At 39.6% G+C, this 12,054-nt stretch overlaps 1 non-coding gene across 1 annotated transcript; it reads right to left on the bottom strand.

Annotated features, from left to right (window-relative positions):
- Positions 1-11,294: 11,294 nt before the first annotated feature.
- Positions 11,295-11,399, bottom strand: LOC128967806 (U6 spliceosomal RNA). The gene has a single exon (XR_008489130.1). It is a non-coding gene; the product is annotated as a U6 spliceosomal RNA (small nuclear RNA).
- Between the last annotated feature and the right edge of the window lie 655 nt (positions 11,400-12,054).

Below are 12,054 nucleotides of genomic sequence, written 5' to 3'. Positions count from 1 at the left end.
GCTTGATGTTTGATGTCAGAGCAAAGGCATTATTTAGACCTTATCATTATTTTCCTTTTACATCCAATGGTAATTTATTTACATTCTATCACTCACCATAACTCACCAGCCATTTGGTGTTGGTTCTCCTTAATTTACTCGAAGGGTATTTTCAAATCTTAGCTTAACATCGTCCACTGCCCAGGAATGGCTCAGGAAAATGGATTGTGACAACTTTCTTTTGTTGTTTTACACTCAGTATTAAACACTGTGTCAAAACCACGTTTTTCATACATTTGCATGATACTTATATGTATATGGGGAGGTGATTTAGTAAAATTTGCTTTAAAAATGGGGTTTTGTCCGTAAAAAACTTTTCCACCTGAAGAGTTTTTAGGCTTGCCATAGCAGGATTTCAGCAATTAGCTCTTGAAGTTTTCAGCATGATATCAACTGACAGTATTTGTTATCTGTGTCCTTCCCTTTAAATCTTGTTTGTATGATATTGTGTCAGTGGATTTTTTTCCTTCTTTTATTCTTTGCAAAAATGGAGATTATCTGAAATGTAAACTCCACGTATTTCTGTAACTTGTTTCCACAGCACTTGATACAGTTCTAGCAGTTTTTTTAAACTTCATATGCTAGCTTCATTCGTTTTCCACACTTGAATTTGTTAAATCAAGCCTTTTACACATTTTTAATGCATCTATTTCTGCTATTTCCCTGAGCTGTTTATATTTGTATGTGAAAAAATGCTAATAGAAGTATAGTCACCAACTTAACTCTGTACGTTGCTATACAACAAAGAAGTGTAAACTTCCTTGAATAGGTGGTGTTAAGCATTAAACCAGAACATTATAAAACACCATCTGTGGGGGTTTCTAAAAAAGCTTTATTTTTGCGCAGCTCAATTCCAAATTCTCAAATTCTCCTGATGAAGATCCATATTTTTCTGCACAGACATGCCCTCATTCCTAACATGATTTCCAGCACTGATTAGCAGAAGGATGCATTTGCATACAGTAGTCAAGCAAAAAAAAAATTGTTACCTCAATCCACATAATTTTTGGGTACTTAAATAAAGGCAAATTCTTGCTGATAGAAAGAATGGTTTTGAAAAAAATAACCCCCCCAGATAATCGTCTTTCTAACTTTTTGCCAAAGATTGAGAGGATGTTTGTTTGGTTGTTTGTGTTTGTTTGTTTTTTTTTTTTTTTTAACTTAAATGCTTGTTTTTATTTCATATCAAAGAGACTTCAATTCCCTGAGGGCACTAATGAGCTTTAACTGCCCTTAGCAACCTCACCTGGGACCCTCATCCACTCCCTCTGCTCATCATGCCAGTGACCCCACTGATGTTCAGACCTGCCCTCAACTCTACTCTAGACAGGGTTATTTCCTACCGGTCTTAATCCTTGGCTTGATCTGAGTCATTTCTCTGACTGATGAACACAGCAAACAGCACTGAAAATTCTGTATATTATTGGAGCTGGAGGGCACAGTATTTTTGTAGGATGTGAAAGAGGATGATTGATATCAAAGGCTGTTGAAGAAAACCCATACAACAAACAAAAACCCCCCACAATGTTATCTTTTTAATTAATCTTTTAACTTAACAATTTGAACCTTTTTTTTCCCCTTTTCTTCTGCTCTGGTTGTATTATATTGTCCTGAAGCCTTTATCTTTGAAGTCACTAGATAGAAGCACCTTTCTCTTGTGATTCTTTCTGAAAACCTTTCTACCTTAAAAAAATAAAAAGAACAAAACATCACAGCAATTCTTTTTTTATCTTCTGAAACACCATTGGAGTTGGTTAACAATACAATCATTATTAGTTAATATATTTTTCTAAATTCTGTAGAAGTTTATGGTTGTATTTGTCAGCTGTAGCCAAGTGTTTCAGCTGGAAGAAACTAACCTTGTATAGCTCCATACAAACGTCTCTCTCTTTTAAAGAGTAGGGTATTTGGAATCAATACACAATGAATATTTTTGGTGAGTCTTGAATATGACTGAAATAGTTTTGAGTGTAAAGAAGTCACTTTAAAAAAATTACCGTACTGGAGCCCTTTGGGGGACATATGGATGCATGAGGCAGCATATAGGTGATGACAGAAATCAGACATTCTATTGGAATAGCACCAACATGATATTCTGGATCATAATGTTGTGATTTCCATATGACTGATGGGCTCATTCAGTGGGTTCTTGTTCTCCTACTCTTTGTAAACTGTATTTAAATGCTGATAGCTAATGGTATGCTTTAAAATATTTCATAGAATCATAGAATTATAGAATCAACCAGGTTGGAAGAGACCTCCAAGATCATCCAGTCCAACCGACCACCCAGCCCTAAGCAATCAACTAGATCATGGCACTAAGTGCCTCATCCAGACTTCTCTTGAACGTCTCCAGTGATGGTGACTCCACCATCGCATGTCTTTCCTTAAATGCTTGTGTATTATGGTTACATTGTATGAGTTTGTATGGTACATATCCTGTCACCAGTTTTCACATCCAAATAGTTATTGATCCTAAGACTGACTAAATGCCACTAATGAATGATATTTGTAACAGTTAATCTTACAGCATATCATTTCCAGTCTTAGAGATGTCTGATGAAGGAGTACCTGCATATAGAATATGGAGTGGAAGAATTGAGGCAAGGAGGAGTGTCACTGGCTGGTTCACTAGTCCAACACAGGCAATCTGGTCCCTGTGGCCAGCTCTGGTTCTTCACCAGCAGGAGGGGCTTCTCTTGTTTCATGCTCAAGGCAACTGTAGATGGTTGCAACATCCTTATTGTCATTGATGTCAAATGCTTTGAGGCATTGAAAGGATATGTTGGTTTGGGGCCAGACAGATCCCCTCTTGGCCCGAGAGGGACAAAATGGATTGAAGAGTGATGGAAAGTTTAAATGGAAAAGCAATTGGTGAAACTACAAAAAGATACAAGCATAGTGGCAAAGAATCCCAAAGGATACAGAGTCCCTTATACAACACCCAAATGCCTGCCAACACTTCCCTTTTCCCCACCTGAGGGTATACCCAAACCCCCCAGGGCTCTTTCTTCCCCCTCTACTGCTAGGCTAGTCTTAGGCTGGCCAGACCTGAGACTGCCCCCAACACACACTTTTCCTCCTGGTATTAGGCCTAGACAGGCCTAAGACTCCTTGAGATACTCCCCCAACATTATCTGATACGGAAGCATCTCCCACGGGAGCAGAGAGGGAAGAAAGAGGCAGGGAATGACTTTGCAGATGGATTGATAGGGCACAGGATTTATGGGTAGAAATAAGCCATTTCCTATGTCCACCTGATTGGGTTGGACACTCAGGACATCAGAGGTGTAACTCATGTGGCAGTAAGAGGAGGCACCCAGCCTGAACTGCCACAAATACACACTGTAATTCTTAGTCTGGTTGGGACTAACAAAAATTCTCTTCATATTTGATACCGAGCCTAATGACATCAGCCACTTCTTTCCCTTGATGATCCTGTTCAAGCCTGCCAGGCTGCCCATCAAGCCATTTGTTGGCAGCTTCCCTTTTCTCCCAGGAATCTACTTCAGCTATTCCAGTTTCTAGGCCATAGTTAAATGTACATCTCAAAGGATGATGGAAAGCCATTGTACTACAGTTATAAGCTAAACTTCAGTTATTGAAGATTTCTTATTGTAACCTGCAGTGCTACAGCTGCTTGAGCAAAGGAAAGCAGATGGAAAGGTGGGACTGTTACAAGTGGAATTGCACATATGTACAGTTGTATGACCCAATGCTTTTTCTTCACAAATCTAAATTAGGTGTTGTTAACCCTGGTGGGTAGTGCCACTAAAACCTTGATAGGGGCTTTTAGTGGCACTATTCTATTTTGTAGTTTTGAAGACTAATAATAAAATTCCAGTTTATTATTGCATAACTTGATAATACAAGGTTTAAGTCATCAGCATTTGAACTGTGAAATTAGTGTTATGAACACGTGTCCACACTTTATTTCATGTACTGCAGTTTACATTGCAATGTTTTTCATCAGGTATCTATGTTGGTGCTAATATCAGGCAAGAATTTGCAATTCCTAATTTCCCTTGGTCTGAAAATATTGGCTCAGTAGCAATGTGTTCATCTGTCAGTCTTATTTACGAAATACACCCTTTTGGCCTCTCTGGTACTTTTAGAGGTATATTTTTTACAGATCTTGAACAGAAATTACTAAAATGTAAATAAATCACTACCGGTTGTAAAAGAATCCCATTGGAGAGATAAGGGACTTAAATTAGTTGTACCAAAACAATTTCTCTCTCCTTGCTTCCTCGGGCTGGGACATACTAACTAGCTTCTGCTGGCTTCTCCTTGACCTTGTGTTACAGTGTGAGAGCTGAAATCCCCCTCCCATACCAACAATAACTAGGCTAGCTCGATCTGGAGACAAATGAAGCTGTATTGACAGGCAAAACTACAATTTATGATGAAATGCAATGAATCTGTACAAATAGACACTCTTCACAACATTTACAAGTATGTACAATCAACAGAAAAGCACAACAAAACCCCCTGACTTCCCCTTAAGGGGCCAAGCCAGAAGAACTCCCCGCAGACCCCTCTGGCAGAAGGCAGAGAGAGCCAAGAAGCAGAGAGGCTGTTAGCTTGTAAAGGTCAGGATGTGAGTGTGTGTTATCTTCAGCCAGAAAAGAAGCAGCAGGCAGACTGAGAGAAGACGGACTGTCAAACTGCCCAACTGCCCAACTTTGTTTTGAGTAGTGATTCTTAAACATTTCTCTCTCTCCAAGGGAAGTGTTTAGAATAATCATTATTTTGCTTTCTTAAACCCAATAGTGATTAATTTACATTCTTTCACTTTCTCTGCTCGAACTTCGTGAGAAGAAAAGTTAAAGACAGTCTTAAAACCATCACACCTTGGCTACATTGTTTTGGCTATGTTCTAACTTCTCTACTCTGTCTCTTGTCCCCTTGTGTACAGGGGAGTAAGGGGGAGGCAGGGAGGGAGAAGCTATTAGCAGCTCCTCTGGTCCTTGGCCAGGAGGGTCCTTGTGCTCTTTATTAATTGTAAATATTTGTAAATATTGTAAATATTGTATATTTTGTACATGTTCATTGCATTCCATTGTAGGTTGTAGTTTTGCTTGTCAATACAACTTTCATTTGCTTCCAACTGAGCTGGTCTGGCAAATTTACTCTTGTGGGGGTGGAATTTTCAACCCACCACAGCCTCTTTGCCAGATACAGTGACAGCACACTTGTTTTAAATAAAAAATATGAAACATCCTCTTTGCAAATAAGAAATGTCCTTACAGGCTTTGCGTAAGAAGTTCATTTTGTAATATGTTTCCACGGCTGTGTAAAAGGCTAAATAACACTATGAAGACTGTATTGCATCCCTTAATGCTGCTGTGTTGCAGTCTTTTGTTGAATACATTGAAGATGTCAAAAATGATTGTTTTCCCTGTAGGATTTAATATAATTCCATGTTAACGGTTCTTCTGAATCTTTGGGGTACTTATGACCACTATCTTAACAGTTTAAATAATAACTTTAGCTTTTATATCTTATGTGACTCTGTTTTGGACTTCTCACATCTTACCCATCTGCACTGAGGTAACATAGATGGGCTATGTTGCAGCTAGATTTTGGATCCCTAAGGCAGACAACTGAGGTAGAGGAATGAATTATGTTGGGTAAAAGAAATTACTCTAGAGAGAGTGGAAGCCAGAGCCTGTGATAACTCTAAAGTATACCTTTTTTTTTTTTTAATGAGATATATATATGAAGACCTACTTGTGCCAGACAGAGGCTTTTTAAGCAAGCAAAAATAGTCCCTATTTTCCTTAGCTTGTAAGGTATATATGCCTTAGTTTAGAGCAAGGTATATATGTCTTAGTTTAGAGCTATTTACTTTAGTTTTTATCAGTAGGTAACAATTGTACTCAATAGGACAATATTGGATAATTTTGTATGATTTGTGAAAAGACTGATTTGAGGTTTTGGGGTTTTTTTGTTGTTTTGTTTTGTTTTGTTTTGTTTTGTTTTGTTTTGTTTTAGTTGTGCCTGTCAATTACACCAGTGTTTATTTTTAGGGGAAATTTTCAAGGCACTATGGTGTGAATACAAATATGAGCAGAAAACCACCATGCCATTTTGCTCACAAAGTCTCATTTAGGACTTTGGATATTATGAAATGTTAGATAGTCCATGATCCTTTGGTTTGCTTTATTTGCATTAAAATCAAACAACTGAATAGCTTATTATAAGACTTTAATATTATTTACCTAGTAAAATACAACAAACATCACCTAAATTAGGTCAGGACTTTGGCATAAATACTTATATGACAGCGTTCATCATGATTACTGTTTAATTAGAGGAGCTGACAGTGCGTCTATAGTAATCATCCATTCAAAATCACATGGTCATCTCACCAGAAAATACCAAAAAACCTAGATTTCCTACTTTCACTTTCAACTGTTGTGTACCATCACACCTAACTCTTAGTACTGGGAGACCTGCAGAAGAAATGCAGATGCATCCCAAGGATTACACAAATTTCAATAATTTTATTTTATCACACAGAGCTCTAGTATTGCTTTAGAAAAGTTGAAGTAGTTTGATTCCAGCAACATAAATATCTTGGTATGTTCTCAAAACCCATTTAAAATCTTGAAGCTAATGACCTACATCATATGCTCACAGTCTGTAGGAAACTAACCACTGATTTTCAGGCACTTAAAGAACACAACTGCACAATTAGTTTTGACATGCCACTTTGTCTTGTGTCTGAAGACAAATGCAGCACTGAAAATGTAGATGGATTCTCATTTTCAGGCCCTGCACATGCCATAGTCCTTCCTATATGATCACAGTCACTCACTTGAATCATCGTTTTTCAGTTGTGAGACATTAAGTAAAAGAAGCATTGCGGTCAGTTGTGGGACAACAAAAGCAAGTGTGGAAGATGTTATGTTTATAAGGAAGGTCTGGGCAAAGTATGCCAATCTTGTATTTTCCCAAGCCTGAGAATACACACAACTAAAAGCCTATGATCCTTTGCCTTGCTTCTTTTCACACGTGGGCTTTCCTTTGCTTCATTACTATGCATTCTGCATTTTCACACTCAGATTCCCCAGATGGTATGCATGCTGCATCACAGCATGTGTTCTGCTATGACCTCCTCAGAAGGGATTACTGATGCTCAGAACAATGAAAGCAAAGAGACAACCAAAACAAACAAAACCTTAAACTATGATATTTATAACAGGGAAAGCTGTGTTTGTCCAGCATAGGTCTTCAGGTAGCATTGTAAGATTGCAGTTACAGGGCTTATGTTCCTTCTTTGGCCTTTGTTGTTTCTTCTATTGTGTAAAATAAAGTTACTTGTCAGGAAAGCTAATTTACATTTTGAGGAGTCTGGTCGTTCCAGGGCTAAAATTCTTCTTCAGAGAGATATTATTTTTCACTTTAAAAAAAAAAAAAAAAGTGAGGCTGTCTTGTTCTGTCCTTGTTTCTGCTAAGTTCTCACTGATTTCCATGCTTTCAGCTCAACTCGCCTGAGTTGTCACAATCTCCCAGGAACATAACCTCTTGTGGTAGTTTTAGGCTATGCCTTTAAGAATTTTTCACAGATCTTGAACAGAAAATAGTAAAATGTAAACAAATCACTATTGGGTGCAAAAAGGAAAATAATGATAAGTTCTAAACAATCCCATTGGAGAGATATCTGCCATAAGACTTGGTTCCCAAAACAACCTCTCTCCTCTCTCCGGGCTGGGAGATACTATCTTGCTTCTGCTTGACCTTGGCTGCATTGTTGTGACTGGTATTAACTTCTCTGCTTCTGTCTCTTGTCCCTTGTGTCCAAGGGGGCTAAGGGGTAGGCAGGATGGGAAGATGCCGTTGCAGCTCCCCTGGCCTTTGGCCAGGGGGGGTCCTTGTGTTGCTCATTAATTGTAAATCCCTGTAAATATTGTAAATCCTGGATATTTTGTACATATTCCTTGCGTTCTGTTGTAGATTGTAGTTTTGCTTGTAATTACAGCTTTCACTTGCTTCCAGCTGAGCTGCTTTCGCAAATTTACTGTTGGGGTGGGGGTGGGGAATTTTCAACCCACCACAGCTCTTGAGATGCTGTGGGAAGAACTTGGATACTGTCAGTGCTGAAAAGATCACTGCATGTCCTGCATTATTTAATGACCAGGAAAGTGTACCTTTTTCTTTACTAGCAGCTTTCTCAAGTTGTGGTCTTTTGTAACTCCAGGCTGCCTTAACAGTAATAGTCGCCAAAGGGCAGATTCTGAATACAGATTCAAGAAAGTGTTGGTGGGAGATGTAACAATCCCTGTGGTCAGGTTGAGGTTTGACTAGCTCAGGCAGCTTGCTGTATTGAGTCTGTCCATCTTGAGGTGGGAAGAACAGAAAAATCAATATTTTTCATTGCTAAAGCCTGTGTTTATGCCTTACCCAAAATAAAATTTTGCTATTGTATTAAGCAATTTAAACTGCAGTATATTTCTTTCCTTGCTTCACTTGCATAACAGCAAATAACAAAGGAAAAGAGTAGATATATATCCTTAGTATTAAAGTTCAATGATATGGTCTCTTCTGTCATGATCAAAAGTATTAATATTTGATTTGAGGCTGTCTGTGGAAATTAATCTCATTATGTAATTGTGCCACACTGCCTTCCTGAAGCTGTCTTGACTCTGGCCAACTCTGATGAATGAAAAACCTCTTCATGAAGGAACTTCAACATTCTTCTGGTAGCACAAAGCATTTGAAAATGTGGCAGTAACCAGCTGCTAAATTTGGCAATTCCACAATTAATGTATCTCTCATACTTTGCTGTCCCTGATTTTCACAAGAGGAGTGTGTCTGCACGAGAAAGAAACTTGGAGGAGACAGAGTGTCACAGTGAAACATGCAGCAACATTAAATAACCAAAGAAAGCTCATTTCCCTGAGGCAAAACTTGTTCACCAGTTTTGCTCAAAGAAATAAAACTGAGCTAATGTTGGGGATATACAAAGACCAAAAATTAGTTTTAGTATTTTAATGCTTGCATTACCTTGCTTTAATAGAATAGGATGGAAAAATCTCAATGTCTGACTTTTGTTATGTAATGGAAGGGTTCTGGACTGGCTTCTATGACCTGGCATGGACTTTACTGAGGACTGCAATGACAGAGATATGCCTCTGTTGGCATGTGCTAGCATGAATCTGGACAGTAATGTAGCTTACCTATTATGGGAAAATAATTTCCATCTCTTTTATGATTCAAGTACTGTTCAAAGATACTGAAACTTCCTGTTTTCATCCAATGCATAACTCTGCCTTACCTCTGCTTGGAGAGAAAATAGGAGAGTTTATAGTGATGAGGATTTTCTTAGGCACAAGAGATGCTCTGTAATGTCTGGTGAATTAGATCTGAATTCAGGAAAGTGTTTCACAGTCTCACAGTATATCAGAGGTTGGAAGGGACCTCAAGAGATCATCAGGTCCAACCCCCCTGCCAGAGCAGGATCACTCAGGGTAGTCCACACAGAAATGCATCCAGGTGGGTTTGGAAAGTCTCCAGAGAAGGAGACTCCACAACCCCCCTGGGCAGCCTATTCCAGGGCTCTGTCACCCTCACTGTAAAGAAGTTTCTCCTCATGGTGAGATGAAGTCTTCTATGTTCAAGTTTGAACCTGTTGGTCCTTGTCTTATCACTGTGAACCACCAAAAAGAGCCTGGCCCTGTCCACTTGACACCCACCCCTCAGCTACTGATAGACATTGATCAGATCCCCTCTCAGTCTTCTCCAGAGTAAACAGGCCCAGGGTTCTCAGTCTCTCTTCATAGGGGAGATGCTCAAGTCCCCTAAGCATCCTCGTGGCTCTCCCTTGGATTCTCCTCAGCAGGTCTCTCTCTCTCTTGACCTGGGGAGCCCCAAACTGGACACAGTATTGCAGGTGTGGTCTCAGCAGGGCAGAGTAGAGAGGTAGAAGAACTTCCCTAGCCCTGCTGGACACACCTTTCTCGATACATCCCAGGATCCCATTGGCTCTCTTGGCCACAAGAGCACATTGTTGTTCCATTGTTTCCTTACTAGACATTCCTAAAAACACTAGAATGAGGAAGGGAATGGTATATTCTTTTGGGTTTTTTTTTCATAGCATAATTTTCCGTAATAAAGCAGGCTTTTATTGCTAAAGAAGGGCAAGGAGTTTGGTACTTTCATTAAACCCACTTCCCCTGGAAATATCTGTCGTGCACATAGTAAGCAATCCTGCTGTGGTGGGAAAACCTCCAGTGTTTCCATTAACAACAGAGTTGGAATACTTTATGTACAACCTCACTAATAACAAGTGCTCTGGAGAATGAAGTCATAATTTGAATTAATTAAAAACTGAGTTACTCAATCCTTAAGATAAACTCTACTGATTCTCCAACATTTTCAGAGTTTTTCAAGAACTCAGTGAGGTAGAATGATATCCATCATTACTTAAATAACCTTCACCCTCAAAGTCTAAATTCTCTGATTTTTGGTTGTTGTTGGGTTTTTTTGTTTGTTTTTGCCTTTGTTTTTTTGTAATTTCGTAGTTAACCTAACAAAATGTGCTTTGCATAGAATCATAGAATCAGTCAGGGTTGGAAGGGACCACAAGGATCATCCAGTTCCAACCCCCCTGCCGTGGGTAGGGACACCTCACACTACATCAAGGCTGGCCAGAGCCTCATCCAGCCTGGCCTTAAACACCTCCAGGGATGGAGCCTCAACCACCTCCCTGCACAACCCATTCCAGGCTCTCACCACTCTCATGGGGAAGAACTTCTTCCTCACATCCAGCCTGAATCTCCCCACTTCCAGCTTTATTCCATTCCCCCTAGTCCTGTCACTACATGATATCCTAAAATGTCCCTCCACAGCTTACTTGTTGCCCCTTTCAGATACTGGAAGGCCATAAGAAGGTCTCCTTGGAGCCTTCTCTTCTCCAGACTGAACAGCCCAATCTCTATCAGTCTGTCCTCATAGGAAAGGTGCTCCAACCCTCTGATCATCCTCGTGGGCCTTCTCTGAACACCTTCCAGCATGTCCATATCCCTCTTGTAGTAGAGGCTCCAGAACTGGATGCAATACTCCAGGTGGGGTCTCACCAGAGCTGAGTAGAAGGGGAAAATCACCTCCCTCATCCTGCTGGCCACACTTCTCCTGATGCAGCCCAGGCTCTGGTTGGCTTTCTGGGCTGCAAGTGCACACTGCTGGCTCATGTTGAGCTTCTCATCCACCAGCACCTCCAAGTCCCTCTCCTTAGGGCTGCTCTCCAAAAATACATGGAACACTTCACGAATTTGCACATTAACCTTGCGCAGGGGCCATGCTGATCGTCTCTGTATTGTTGCTTGTGAACAGTTTATAACTGGGAGAATTATTGTCACAGTTCTTATTCAGAAGACTCAATGCTCTGTGCTTTTGTTCCCTGCTGGTTTCCATTTTCTTTGTATTCCATTCTCAGCTTGATAGTTTACTGTCTAATATTATTAATCCATATATATACTCTTCCTCCTTCAAATTATTTGAAACCTTTAAAACCTAAGCTCAAATGCAGTTCAGCTTAATAAGATAGTCTGAAAACTAGTCATAAACAGTTCTGACCCTCCTGACTTGGGGATAATGACAGCTGTCCAGGCAGGAAGTAAAGCCAAGGGCTTGCTGCCTCTTTATCTGTTTGGTTTGAATTTAACAATAGTGTGCCAGAGACCGAATGCAAATCATCGTTGCAATATGGTGCCTGCTCAAAACAAAAATTCTGCCTTTTTTTTTTTTTGGTGTAGCCCAGGAATCCTAGGACACTGTGAATTATGAACAGAGAATGCCAGGAGTTAAGGGTTTGCTCTTATTCCTGTCTGAAGGAGATCAGTTCGATAGCATGATCTGTTTATTCCTCCTTACATTTAGTCTAGAAAGGTCTTTTGAAGCATTAGAGAACTAGAAATGAGAAAAAAGTTATTGCACTAAGTTTTCTAATGATACTTAGAGTGCTTATTCTACCTTGGTTTAGCCAGATTTTCTTATTAGACACTTTGC

Source organism: Indicator indicator, chromosome 6, assembly GCF_027791375.1.
Source record: "Indicator indicator isolate 239-I01 chromosome 6, UM_Iind_1.1, whole genome shotgun sequence".
Taxonomy (NCBI): Eukaryota; Metazoa; Chordata; class Aves; order Piciformes; family Indicatoridae; genus Indicator; species Indicator indicator.
The sequence above is the reverse complement of the archived record's forward strand: the minus strand, read 5'-3'. Positions and strand labels throughout refer to the sequence as shown.